Source organism: Sus scrofa, chromosome 5 (assembly GCF_000003025.6).
Source record: "Sus scrofa isolate TJ Tabasco breed Duroc chromosome 5, Sscrofa11.1, whole genome shotgun sequence".
Taxonomy (NCBI): Eukaryota; Metazoa; Chordata; class Mammalia; order Artiodactyla; family Suidae; genus Sus; species Sus scrofa.
Window position 1 is genome coordinate 36933628 of NC_010447.5, and position 13250 is coordinate 36946877.

Genomic DNA, 13250 nt, shown 5'->3' on the forward strand with positions numbered 1-13250 from the left:
CTCCTCTAGATGGATTTTTATAAACTCACTCTGCTACTGTGCAGAGAATGGATTGGCAAGGGCCTTACAAATCAGTTACATTGAGGTATTCAGGATATCACTTAACTTGTCTGTGTCTCTCTCTCTCTCCTCATCTCTTAAAAAATATATTATCAGGTCTGTTTACATACCTCAGAGCATTGCTCCAAGGGTTGGTGAGCATAGCTGATGATACGCTGTACAAGTGTTTACTAACTGAAGGAATTAATGAATTTGCCCAAGAGATGCTCAAATTATTAGCAAAGTTATAAAAGTAGCAATAGCTGCATCACTTTGTGTCAGAAGTTGACTCTTTATCCCATTATTTTTCTCTCCTTTTTTTCCAGAATGATAACATATTTAGCCAGGCATATGCATGCCTAAAAGAGGAAAGATTATATCACCCAAGCATCCTAAAGCTAGGTGTTTCCATGTGACTAAGTTCTGTCCAGATGGAATACAAGCATATGTGAATTGTAGCAGTTTCCAGGAACTTCTTTAAGAGGTATCTAGAACAAACCACTCACATTCTCTTTTTTAAAATCTCTTCTTCTATCTTGTTTTCTGGAATGTACATGCTGCCTTGAATAATGAAGACAAAGAGAGAGAGCTGGAAGTATTTGGAAGCTCTAAACTACTTTTCCACTGCTGAACTATAATGTTTCTGACATTTATACAGGTAAGAAATTTCTGTCATTTAAGTTCCTTTTTTTTTTAGGTTTTTATGTTACTAGCTGCTTACTGTAGGGATAAGAAATAAAGAATTTGGTACTTGCAATGATATGCTTAGATTAGTGAAATTTGAACCTTTTCTTTTAATTGGCATAATGTAATCACTCATGTGGCAGTAACTCAGATATTGCAAGTTCAGAAAGCAACCTCATTTTTCTTGGCAAAGCATTTTGTAACACTATCTCCCGAATTTTCTTAGAAGACTATGTGGTGACAAAAGTATAGTGTCAGGGGAACAAGCAGGAAAAAATTTAAATTTTGGTGTTTTGGCTGCGTATGGCACTTTGCATGAATTCTTTAAAAGTGAGGTGAACATGATTATGCAAGTAGAATCATTTCTTTGAGGAGAGAGTGTGTTGTACATGTGGGAAGGAAAATGTGGAGTTATTTAGGTATCCAAAATTCTGGACTGTGAAGACTCTTTGACAAATAGAATGTAAAAAGCTAAGTCCTGTTGCAGCTTCTAGGAAGTTCCCTTAAGAGACAGCAAACACAAACACAGTTCCTTTTCTCCATTTTGCTACCTGGAATGTAAATGGAGATGCTGTGGGACTTTAAAGAAAATGGGCACACCACCTATGAATAGAGGGATTTTGAAGACCTTTTAGGGCAAAACTGCTGTTTGTTTTGGACTGAAAATTTCTACTCTTTTATGTGAGAAAGAAAGGAACTTAAAAAAAAATAGGTAAGCCACAGTTATTTTGGACTTTTCTGTATTTGTAGCCAAACCTAATGACCAAGACAAGGTGAATGTTCCCCTAAGCTTGACTAATCTTTGGACAGTTTTCCTCCTGCATATAGACACCTGTTCTCCATGTTCTTAGGGCATCCCCCCTTTAAAATGCAAAATTTCCCTTAGACTTTTACTGGTTTTACAACCAAAAGATGTTTTTTTTCAAGAATCTGACAGCCATCCTTTTGAAATACAATCAAGACAGATCATGCCTCTATCTCTCAGTTTCTGTAAGAGGTAGGAGCCTAAACTTGCTAAGCACCAATTAGCAAACATAGACGATTTAGTCACACTGACCGACCTCTTCCTCATGTCCTTCAGCCACTGGCTCACCCCAATGCTCAAAAACTTTCTTGCTTTTTGTTTCTGTGGAATTGAACTCAATCTCCCCTTTTGCAATTATCTTGAATAAAGTCTTCCTTGCTTGTTTGATTCTGTCCAGAGCAATTTTAATGCGACAGCCCTAATGAATATATCCTCTGTGTAAGGAAAGATTCCTCTCACAACACGTCAAACTATCTATTCATTATGCCATGTTATCATAGCCAATGAAAGATTTAATTATCCTGGAGGAGTAGAAGCACAGTTTTAGAAGAAACAGGGAGGTAAAAAGATGAGAAGCCAAACTAATGCAAAACAATAATAGAGGAACTGGGTGAAGTAAAAGAAAAGAAAAGAAAATAGCATCACAGTGGTGCAGTAACCAAAACAAAAGTTGATTATTTGATTCTTTTACCCAGACTTTATCTCTAAGTGTTGGCCATAAATGGAAAATTAGTAAATTCATTCCTGAATCAGAAGGTATCATATTATTCTCAAAATAAAATAGTAATATACTCTCTGTTGAAGTTAAACACAAATATTACAAGAGATTAGTGGCATGAATACATTTCCAATAAAATGAGACAATAAAATAAATATGGATATAGCTTAAAGCTTCTTTCTCCCTCAAACTTATAACAGTGTATACTATTTATGACGGTTGTTTCTATAACCATTACTATAATGCTACTTAATTATGATTGTTATTATGTAAATTTTATGTAAATTGCTGTGATTATAATGGAAATTGAAGGTAAATCTCATTTGTATTCTATTAGTAATTCTTTGGATGAAGATGTAGGTTAATCATGACAGAGTTATTTGAGATTAACTTTTAAGAATGGAATGAGAGGAGTTCCCGTCGTGGCGCAGTGGTTAAGGAATCTGACTAGGAACCTTGAGGTTGCGGGTTCGACCCCTGCTCTTGCTCAGTGGGTTAATGATTCGGCGTTGCTGTGAGCTGTGGTGTAGGTTACAGACGCGGCTTGGATCCATCGTTGCTGTGGCTCTGGCGCAGGCCAGCGGCTACAGCTCTGATTAGACCCCTAGCCTGGGAACCTCCATATGCCCATGTGTACAAATAATAGTAAATGCATGGACTTCAGTCATTTAATTTCATCTTTTTGATGAAATAATGTATTGGTCAGTCTATATCATTTTACTTCCTGTGGATGAAACTTCACTTATAAGAGTCTAGAAATTGCTAATTTAGGATATAGAAATTTAATGCCTTATTTTATCTCTTACAGAGTTATAACTTCATAACATGCCTTTGACTTTGATGTTTTTAAAATACTCAAATGAATACAGATATATCAATAATCACATATCTAACCAAATGTAAACCATTTTGCACTTTCTTTTAATAGGGTTTTACCATTTAAAATTTTTCTACAGTAAAATTTTATCTGCATAATCAAAACTATAACATCATATGGTGGAACAGATGGCTGGTAATAATACCTTATTTGTATATACCATAATAGTTTACAAAGTACTTTCATTTACATTATTTCAATTAAATTCAATGAGATGATGAATGGTGATTTTTGTTTTCAGTAGTCTCTTCAGTACTAAAGCAGGAAAGTTAACAAATCCAATTTTCACTCTAAATTTCAATGGGATTTTTAGTATTTATACATATGAGCTACAATAATTTCATTTTCATTAAAATAAAATAAATATTGACTTTGAACCTAAAGCCTAATTTATAAAATCTCTTAATTAATTGTTCAATATGTATTGAACACTGCTATTCCCAAGAACTAGATTGGAGAATTCAAATATTTAAAAGATAATTTTTTGAAATCTGAAATTTTTGGTTGGATTACTAGAGATGAAGTCATCAGCTCTGTTTCTGAATCAGAATAAAGGACTGTTGATCAAAATTACAAATATTTAAACTAAATTGAAGAGTGATTTGGCTGGAAGAGGAGGAAGGGCAAGAAGGAAGCACTCATATTGAAGACCAAATACAGATTGAGCTAGGGTGATTTTTATTTTTATAAAAATAGCTCATTAACGGCATCAGATAAAATAAAAAACTTGTGATACTATCCCTGATTTTCAGTTTATCGAAATAATTAGTCAGCATCTGAGAGATTATTAGGAGAGGCAACCTTTGTCCATTCTCAAGGTACTGTTTGGCTCTTACAAAATAGTTCATCTCAGGGCACAGAAATCCACTGGAAATCTAAGGAAAGAGAGAAGTGCCTAAGCAGAGAGGAACCACTGATAAAACTAAAACTGACCTTCACAGTATTATAGCCTTTCTCTTAATTTATTTTCCTTGTATAGTTCTCCCTAAGCAATAATCTTCAGGTTTTTTTTTTTTTTCATTTCTATTTTTATAGCACTGTTACTACCAGTAGCAATATTATTTACATTTTTTCTAAACATTTATTATGTGCTTAAAATGGCTATGTGCTCTTTATGATTCTACTCCCAATTTGATTAGACTATAAGCAGAATTCCCAACCCCTATCACCCACTCTTTCAGTTTTTGATAGTGGCTCCTGGACTGTGGGGATACTCTTATTTTACTACCTCAAGGAATTGCAGGATTCTTTTGTTTGTTTTTTGAAACTAAATTTTTCAAAGGGGAGAAAGGACCCAATTTCCTTCCTGCCTGAAAAAGCATATTTTATTTTCTATGAGTGCTGAAGGAAAAAAAAAATACATCTTAATAGATCTTTTATTTATAAGGAAAGAAAATCCCACTATTAGTGACGGGCTTGACAAAAAAGGAAAGCAGTAATTTTTGTAGTCTTTGATTCTCACTCGTAACTTAAAGACCTTGGGGCGGTTCTAAAAAGAGTATATCCTAGGGTTTCCCATGAAAGCTTGTTAGGCTCTAATTCTGAAAAATCAGAATATAAAAGATGGGCTGGGAACTTCCAGTGAAAGAGTTCTTAAATTATCTACATTTAATCCTTGCTGTGAATAACTCATAATTTAAAAAAATGAATACTGGAGTTTGGGTAGAGAATGTGCTACACACGAGCAGTGGATAGTAGAAAAGTGAGACAATTGTAGAGTAAAATTATTTTATTATCTATCACATAGTAATTTTATAATCAGGGATAACTGATGACTATCTATTGGAATTAAGAAAGAAGAGGATGTTTCAAACTTTTTTCTAACAAATAACATTTTGGGGAATTTTTTTTCATATTTTGCTGACTATAAGAAAAGGAATTATTAGAGTAATTTTAAAAATAATGTCTTAGTAGCAGCTTGAAATCTCCCCACAGTGACTCTTCCACTTCTTTTATCTTTTTATTATGAAAAGACTCTAATATACACAAAATAGAGACATCTATTAGAAACCTCTCTGTACCTATCACTCAATTTCAATAATAATCAGTGTGACTAATCTTATCTATGCTCCAAACCGCTTACACCCACGATCAATCCCTACCCAATTATCAGCCCTTTCCCATCCAATACCATCTCATCCCCTTAAGATGACTTTGAAACAAACAATATACTCATTTCATTTTCTCCATAAATCTTTGCATGTTTCTCCAAAACTTAAAAACTCTCAAAAATATTCTTTTTTTCTTTCTTTTTCTTTTTTCTTTTTAGGGCCACACCTGTGCAATATGGAAGTTCCCAGGCTAGGGGCCTAATTGGAGCTGTTGCTGCCAGCCTATGCTAGAGCCACAGCAACACCAGATCCAAACCTAATCTGTGACCTACACCACAGTCCACAGCAATGCTGGATCCTTAACCCAATGAGTGAGGCCAGGGATCGAACCCTCAACCTCATAGTTCCTAGTCAGATTCGTTTCCTCTGTGCCACGGGATGGGAACTCCTCAAAAATATTCTAAATTCCCACGTCACATTTAAAATAGGTGCACAATTCTATAAACAAAGTATCTCTAGCTATCAAATATCTAGTTTAATGTTCAACTTTAAAAATTTTTTCCTTTGATTTTCCTTTCTTTTTTCCCCTCACTGTTTTCTAATTCTTTTTTTTTTTTTTTTAAGTAGGTTAGAAGATATTTATTGAATACACTGCTAAGGGACGAAGTGGGCAGGCGAGTCCTCTGCCCTGGGGTAGTGGTTTGGGCTCTTAAATTTTTTATTTTTAACTTATAGTTGATTTACAGTGTTGTGTCAATTTATGCTGTACAGCAAAGTGACACAGTCATACATCTATATATGCATTCCCTTACTTATATCATTCCCCCATCATGTTCTATCCAAGAGACTGGATACAGTTCCCTGTTCTATACAGTAGGACCCCATTGCTTATCCATTCTATGTGTAATAGTTTGCATCTACTAACCCCAAACTCCCAGTCCATTCCACCATCCCTTCCTCTTTGGTAACCAGAAGTCTGTTTTCCATGTCTGAGTCTGTTTCTGTTCTGTAGAGTAGGTTCATTTGTGTCATACATTAGATTCCACATATAAATGATATCATATAGTATTTGTCTTTCTGTTTCTGATACTTTACTTAGTATGAGAATCTCTAGTTTCATCCATGTTGCTGCAAATGGCATCACTTCATTCTTTTTTAATGGCTGAATAGTTAGGTATTCCATTGTGTATATGTACCATATTTTGCTAATCCATCCATTTGTTGATGGACATTTAGGTTGTTTCCATGTCTTGGCTATTGCAAATAGTGGTGCTATGAACATCCAGGAGAATGTATTTTTTTGAATTGTATTTTTGTCCGGATATATTCCCAGGGGTGGGATTGCTGGATCATATGTTAATTCTATATTTTGTTTTCTGAGGAACATCCATACTGCTTTCCATAGTTGTTGTACCAATTTACCTTCCCACCAACAGTATAGGAGGGTTCCCTCTTCTCCACACCCTCTCCAGCATTTGTTATTTGTAGACTTAATAATGATGGCCATTCTGACTGCTGTGAGGTGGTACCTCATTGTAATTCTGATTTGCATTTCTCTAATAGTTAGTGATGTTGAGCAATTTTTTTCATGTCCCTGCTGGCATCATATGTCTTCTTAGGATAAATGTCTATTTAGGTCTTCTGCCCATTTTTCAATTATGTTGTTTGTTTTTTTGTTGTTGAGTCATGTGAGTTTTGTTTATTTTGGAGATTATGCTCTTGTTGGCTGCATCATTTGCAACTATTTTCTCCAATTCCATAGGTTGGCTTTTAAGCTTTTTTTTGTTTGTTTGTTTTGTTTTTAATGGTTTCCTTTGCTGTGCAAGAGCTTGTCAGTTTGATTAGGTCCCATTTGTTTATTTTTATTTTTACTTCTATTGCCTTTGGAGACTGACCTAAGAAAACATTTGTACAGTTGATGTCAGAGAATGTTTTGCCTATGTTGTCTTCTAGGAGTTTCATGGTGCTTTGTCTTATGTTTAAGTCTTAAAGCCATTTTGAATTTATTTTTGTGCATGGTGTGAGACTGTGTTCTAGTTTCACTGATTTACATGCAGCTGTCCAGTTTCCCAGCACCACTTGCTAAAGAGGCTTTTTTTCCTCCTTTTCCCATTTTATATTCTTGTCTCTTTGGTCAAAGATTAATTGACTGTATGTGTCTGGGTTTATTTCTGGGCTTTCTATTTTATTACATTGATATATATGTCTCTTTTGGTACCAGTACCATACTGTCTTGATTACTATAGCTTTATAATATTGTCTGAAGTCTGGGAGAGTTATGCCTTCTGCTTTTTTTCCCCCCTCAGTATTGCTTTGGAAATTCTGTGTTTTTATGGTTTCATATAAATTTTTGGATTGTTTGTTCTTGTTCTGTGAAAAAATGTCATGGATAATTTGATAGGGATCACATTAAATCTGTAGATAGCTTTGGGTAGTATGATAATTTTAACAGCATTAATTCTTCCAATCTGAGAACATAGGATATCTTTCCACGTCTTTGAATCCTCTTTAATTTCCTTGATTAATGAAAAGTAGGGGTAAGAGCAAGGTTATGCTTGATAATAATTTTAATTATGGTCCAGAGTCAGCTTGGGCTACCATGTCCAAAGGAACAGTCATATATATTTTTGTCCTCTGCTGATGCTGCTTTGAGAACAGCCAGTGGCATCAAGTCTAACACAGCTTATAACACTCAGCAATAAAAAAGACTTGCCTGAAATTACACCTATGTCACCTAGTATTACCATGGATGTCTGAACCACAGCTACTCCATTGTGACTTTTTTTTTTGGTCACACCTGTGGCATGTAGAACATGTAGGATCTTTATTCATCTCTCTGTCTCTGTTTCTCTTTCTCTCTCTCAGCATGTGTTGCAATTAGTTGAAATGCTTTAAGTCCTTGCAGTCTGTTTTATTTTTTATCATTATTTTATTTTCCTTGTAAGTTATCTGTTGAGGGAACAGTCATTTGCTCTGTAGTTTCACAAGGTGTAGAGTTTACTTACTGTTTACACATGACGTCATAAAAAATATGCCTCTCCTATATTACCTCTCAATTGGATATGATCTACAAGCTTAACCAGGTTCTAGGTCACTGTTCAAGTTTTTATTTTTGTGTCCTCTTTTCTTCAAAAAAGACTTTTTTTTTTTTTTTGTCTTTTTGCCATTTTCTTGGGCTGCTCCTGTGGCATATGGAGGTTCCCAGGCTAGGGGTCTAATCGGAGCTGTAGCCGCCAGCCTATGCCAGAGCCACAGCAACTCTGGATCTACGCCACATCTTCAACCTACACCACAGCTCATGGCAATGCTGGATCCTTAACCCACTAAGCAAGTACAGGGATCGAATCTGCAACCTCATGTTTCCTGATCAGATTTGTTAACCACTGAGCCATGATGGGAACTCCTAAAAAAAGACTTTTAAGAGTGGCTGTATACTTCTATCATGAAGGATCCATTTCTCTTTCTTTTTATCCATTGATTTTCAATAACACCTTGAATGTTAACTCAGTAGAGGTTATAAAGTTGTGATGTTCCAATGAACGTCTTCATTTTTTGTCTTGAATATTTCTATAATACAAACATTCCTTCACCTACTACTTTTGTTACATAGAGGTATAGTCTGAGAAAAAAGGCAGAGTAAATACTAGATTACCCAATGTTGAAAATAGTAAAGCAGTTCCTGTTTTTGAAAATAGTGAAAGAGTTTGCTATGGTCATTTAAAAGATGACCAAATTTTTTTTGTCTTTTGTCTTTTTGTTGTTGTTGTTGTTGTTGTTGTTGTTGCTATTTCTTGGGCCGCTCCCGCGGCATATGGAGGTTCCCAGGCTAGGGGTTGAATCGGAGCTGTAGCCACCGGCCTACGCCACAGCCACAGCAACGCTGGATCCGAGCCACGTCTGCAACCTACATCACAGCTCATGGCAACGCCGGATCGTTAACCCACTGAGCAAGGGCAGGGATCGAACCTGCAACCTCATGGTTCCTAGTGGGATTCGTTAACCACTGCGCCACGACGGGAACTCCCAAATTTTTTTGAGTATCATTATGAGCCCATAGATATTTGATATGTTTAAATCTGTTACAGTTATTATCTTTAATGATGTTCAAGTTTCCCTGATTCTGATCAGTAAAACCTATTCAATTGACTCCTGAATACTTCAGTAGTTTTGATGGCTTCCTTGTCTGCTAGTATATAAAGGTTCATTTGTACATTTCCTACTCTAAATCTCAAATCAGCCATTTCTTCAAGAAGTCCTGTTTTGTTTTAAGGGAAAAGACCATTTTCAGAAATAGGGAACTTATTTATTGTTCTTAAGACTTTCATTGGGATAATCGTTTTTTTCAAGATAAAATAGTTCCTGGGATCATAAGGACAATTCTAATTCTAATTTAAGACTATAGAGTTTTCTCCTTATGTAATCAATCTTAGATATTTATATCTTTTCTCCCTTGCTGAATATCTTAGTTCTCAACAACAGTGATAATTTTTCTTTTTAAATATACAGAAACTAACTCATAATATGATTAATGAAAATAGTTTAAGAACATTTGTCAACTATTAGTTCTTAGGGTAGATTCTATTAAAGATAGTCAAATTACTGTTTTATAAAATCACTTGGAATTATTCCTGTATTCATTTTTACAAACTTTTTGTCTTAAATCAAGACAAAGTTATTATCTTACACTTCTGAATGTCAGAAGTTCAATACTGGGTTAAAAATCAAAGTTTGGCAGGTCTGCTTTCCTTTCAGGAGGTTCTAGAGGGGGATCTATTTCCTTGCCTTTTCCAGCTTATAGAAGCTTTCCACTTTGCTTGATTCATGGAACTCTTCCTCCATCCTCAGAGCCATCAAGGTTGCCATCTTTCTGGTGCTTTTTGTGCCCTCATACACTCTCTGAACAAAGCTGGGAAAGATTTTTCACTTTAAGGACTCATCCAGATAATTCAGGAGAGTCTTCCCTTCCCAATGTCTGCATCTGAAGGTCACACTTGGAAAATCTCTTTTGCCACAAAAGTAACATATTCACAGGTCTGAGGACTAGGGCTTGGACATCTATTGAAGACAGCCATGATTCTTTCTATGACAACTCCTGTTTCTGAGGCTACACTGCTAACAGCACACATAATTTAATTTGTTTCATTTTCAGGGATTGTTTATCTATACAAACAATATTGTCTTGTAAAAACATTTACAGAATTCCAAAATAAAATCTACAAAACAAGATACATCCAAAGAGGTCTACATTCTGTTCTGTCTGTTCTATTTTCTCTATCCCCTACAAATAATTTTTATTTTTATTGTCTAACCTTCTACTGGGTTATTATTAATATAATAATTTGTATAATAATGTATATTTGTACTTCTCTAATATTTTTAGCTAACCAATAGCATACCACACACACATTGCTCCACAATTTTTTACTCAATAGTATAATTTAGTATCACTTCACCACATACAAAGTTAGTTCTCATTGATACTGCTGCACAGTACTCCATTGTGTGTGTGTCCATGGTTTATCCAGCTGGTTACCTCTTAGTGGGAATCTGATTCTTTCCAGCCTTGGATCAATCCAACAGTGCTACAATGAATACTACAGCCTTTTTATTCAGTAAAGGACAGAACTTAAATATATTTCATAGATGTTTAGAAAAATGAGATGTCTACTCCTTGAGGATCTGACATGTTATGAGTCTTACTTTTTCTGTAAAGGTGCATTTATTGATTGTTTCAAATATCTTTATGTAAATCCATACTGAAGAGGTTTTTCTATCTATTGTCTATATAATGACTAGGGAGTCAGCAATTCTCTGGTCTGGAATCTTGGCATCCTAATATATGATATTTTATTTTAGGGAAAACTGAAATTCCTGATGAGCCATTAATGACTAAGTATATCTGTTTCAGTCTTTGGTTATTCTTAATAATGCCCAGACAAGGAATTTCTGGACTTTACTTGAATCTTGTCAAGGATGGACAACAAGCTAAATGACATGGTAGTCCATCTTGTGGTAAGTGTTAGAATGAACTAACCCAGAATTTGTTGGAATCAGCTCCTAATTTTGTCCATGGAGACTAAATTGTAGATTTCACATGATACATATTGTTCTTCCTTCTGGCAGTACTTAAATACAGTGATTTGAATGGACTGAAATCATAAATTATAATTTTTATGACACTAGAGTTTTCTATATTACTCAATTCTGCTGAATTAAATATTACGTGAGACCATATGTTGTTTTCCTAAATTGTTTATTCCAGTCAGAATGCCATCACTGTCCTTAAACATTGTATTCTTATTTGTAGTTTTAAGCTACAGAACTTACTTCACTACCAAGCAAATGTTTCTCATCTCAGCTCTAAGTCCCACCCTTTCCTCTTTACCATTTATTGGAGATCTTGTCATGTTTCAGGGATTATGTTGAGTGTTATATAAATAAGGAATACTTACTGCTTTTTTAAAAACAGTGTGAAGAGTAAGAGATGCAAACAAATTGAATATAATATGGTAAATGTTAACAGATATATGCAAGAAGCTCCATGAAAGACTAGAAGATTTTACGGTAGAGGTGGTGATGTGCGGTCTTGAAGAATAAGTATGAATTTGCTGATATGCTGCATGAACAAAATCATGTAGAACAAAAGAGGAGGTGATATGATCTCAAGATTTTCTAGTTCCAGTATAGAAGAACTAGTTTAGAGATTTGGGATTCAAATCTGTTTTACTTCCTAACCTTTTTCATTTGGATAAGTCACTTAACTATTCTAATACTTTTGAAACACCTATAAGTGTGTGTGTGTGTGTGTGTGTGTGTGTGTGTGTGTGTGTGTGAAAGAGAGAGAGTATAATTCATGAAATAGATATATGTTATTCACAAATCATATACAGGTACCACTATACAACCAAGTAGGTTGAACTCAAACCAAAACCAATCCATCTTACAATGAAACTTGTTGAAAGACAATGACAAAGAGAGACCCTTGAAGGCAGCAAGAGAGAAGCACCTCATCACACACAAGGGATCCTTAATAAGATTTTTAGCAGATTTCTCTTCAAAAACTATGACAATGAGAAGGCAATGAGGTGATATATTTGAAGTGCTCCAAGAAAAAACGTGCCCACCAAGAGTTTTATATCTTGAAAAATAGTTATTCAAAAATGAAGGAGAAATTAAGACATTTCTCAATAAACAAAAGATGAGATGAGTGAGTTTGTTATTATTATACTTGCCCTGAGATAAATGCTAAAGGGAGTTACAGGTTGAAATGAAAGAAAGAAAAAAAAAACTGGACAGCAACTAAAAGTTATATGAATAAATGAAGATCTCAGTAAAGATAAATACATTGCAATTATAAAAGCTAGTATTATTCTAATACTATGTGGTTAAAATCAGTATTATAAATATGATTCAGCATTCCACTTCTGGGTATATACTCAAAAGAATTAAAGTATGGTCTCAAGGAGATATTTGTACAACTATGTTCATTGGAACATTATTCTCAGCAGCTAAAACATAGAAATGACCCAGCTGTCTCCAGCAGATAAAGAAATAAGCAAAATGTGGTACATACCTACAATGGACTATTATTCATTCTTCAAAAGGAAAGACATTCTGGCATATACTAAAACATAGAGGAAACTTGAGGATGTTGTGCTAAGTTGAAATAGGTCAGGCACGAAAAGGAAATGATGCTTAATTCCACTTATTTCATATAAATAGGGTAGTCAAAATCACAGAAAATACAATGGTGGTTTTCAGGAGTGAGGTAAGGTGAACCAGGGAATTATTATTTAATGGGTATAGAGGTTTACTTTTTAAGATGAAGAGAGTTCTCGAGATAGTTGGTGGTGATAGATACACAGTGGTATGGATCTAATACCACTGGATTTGACGTTTAAAAATGGTTAAGATGCTAAATTTTATGTATATTTTGCCATAAGTAAAAAAAAAAAAGAAGGGAAATAATGCTTGCTTCTTTCTAAAGGAATAAATAGAGCATTCTCTTAAATAACAAAACATAAAATGTATCAAATATAATTCAGATTGCATTATGTTAATTTTGTCATTATTTTT

The 13250-nt window shown here is 34.6% G+C and overlaps 1 long non-coding RNA gene across 1 annotated transcript in view; it reads left to right on the forward strand.

Annotated features, from left to right (window-relative positions):
• LOC110260708 overlaps positions 507–13250 on the forward strand; it is an 83169-nt gene continuing 70425 nt past the window's right edge. Inside the window, exon 1 of the long non-coding RNA XR_002344046.1 lies at positions 507–697. This is a non-coding gene — a long non-coding RNA (uncharacterized LOC110260708). The remainder of the gene's footprint in view (positions 698–13250) is intronic.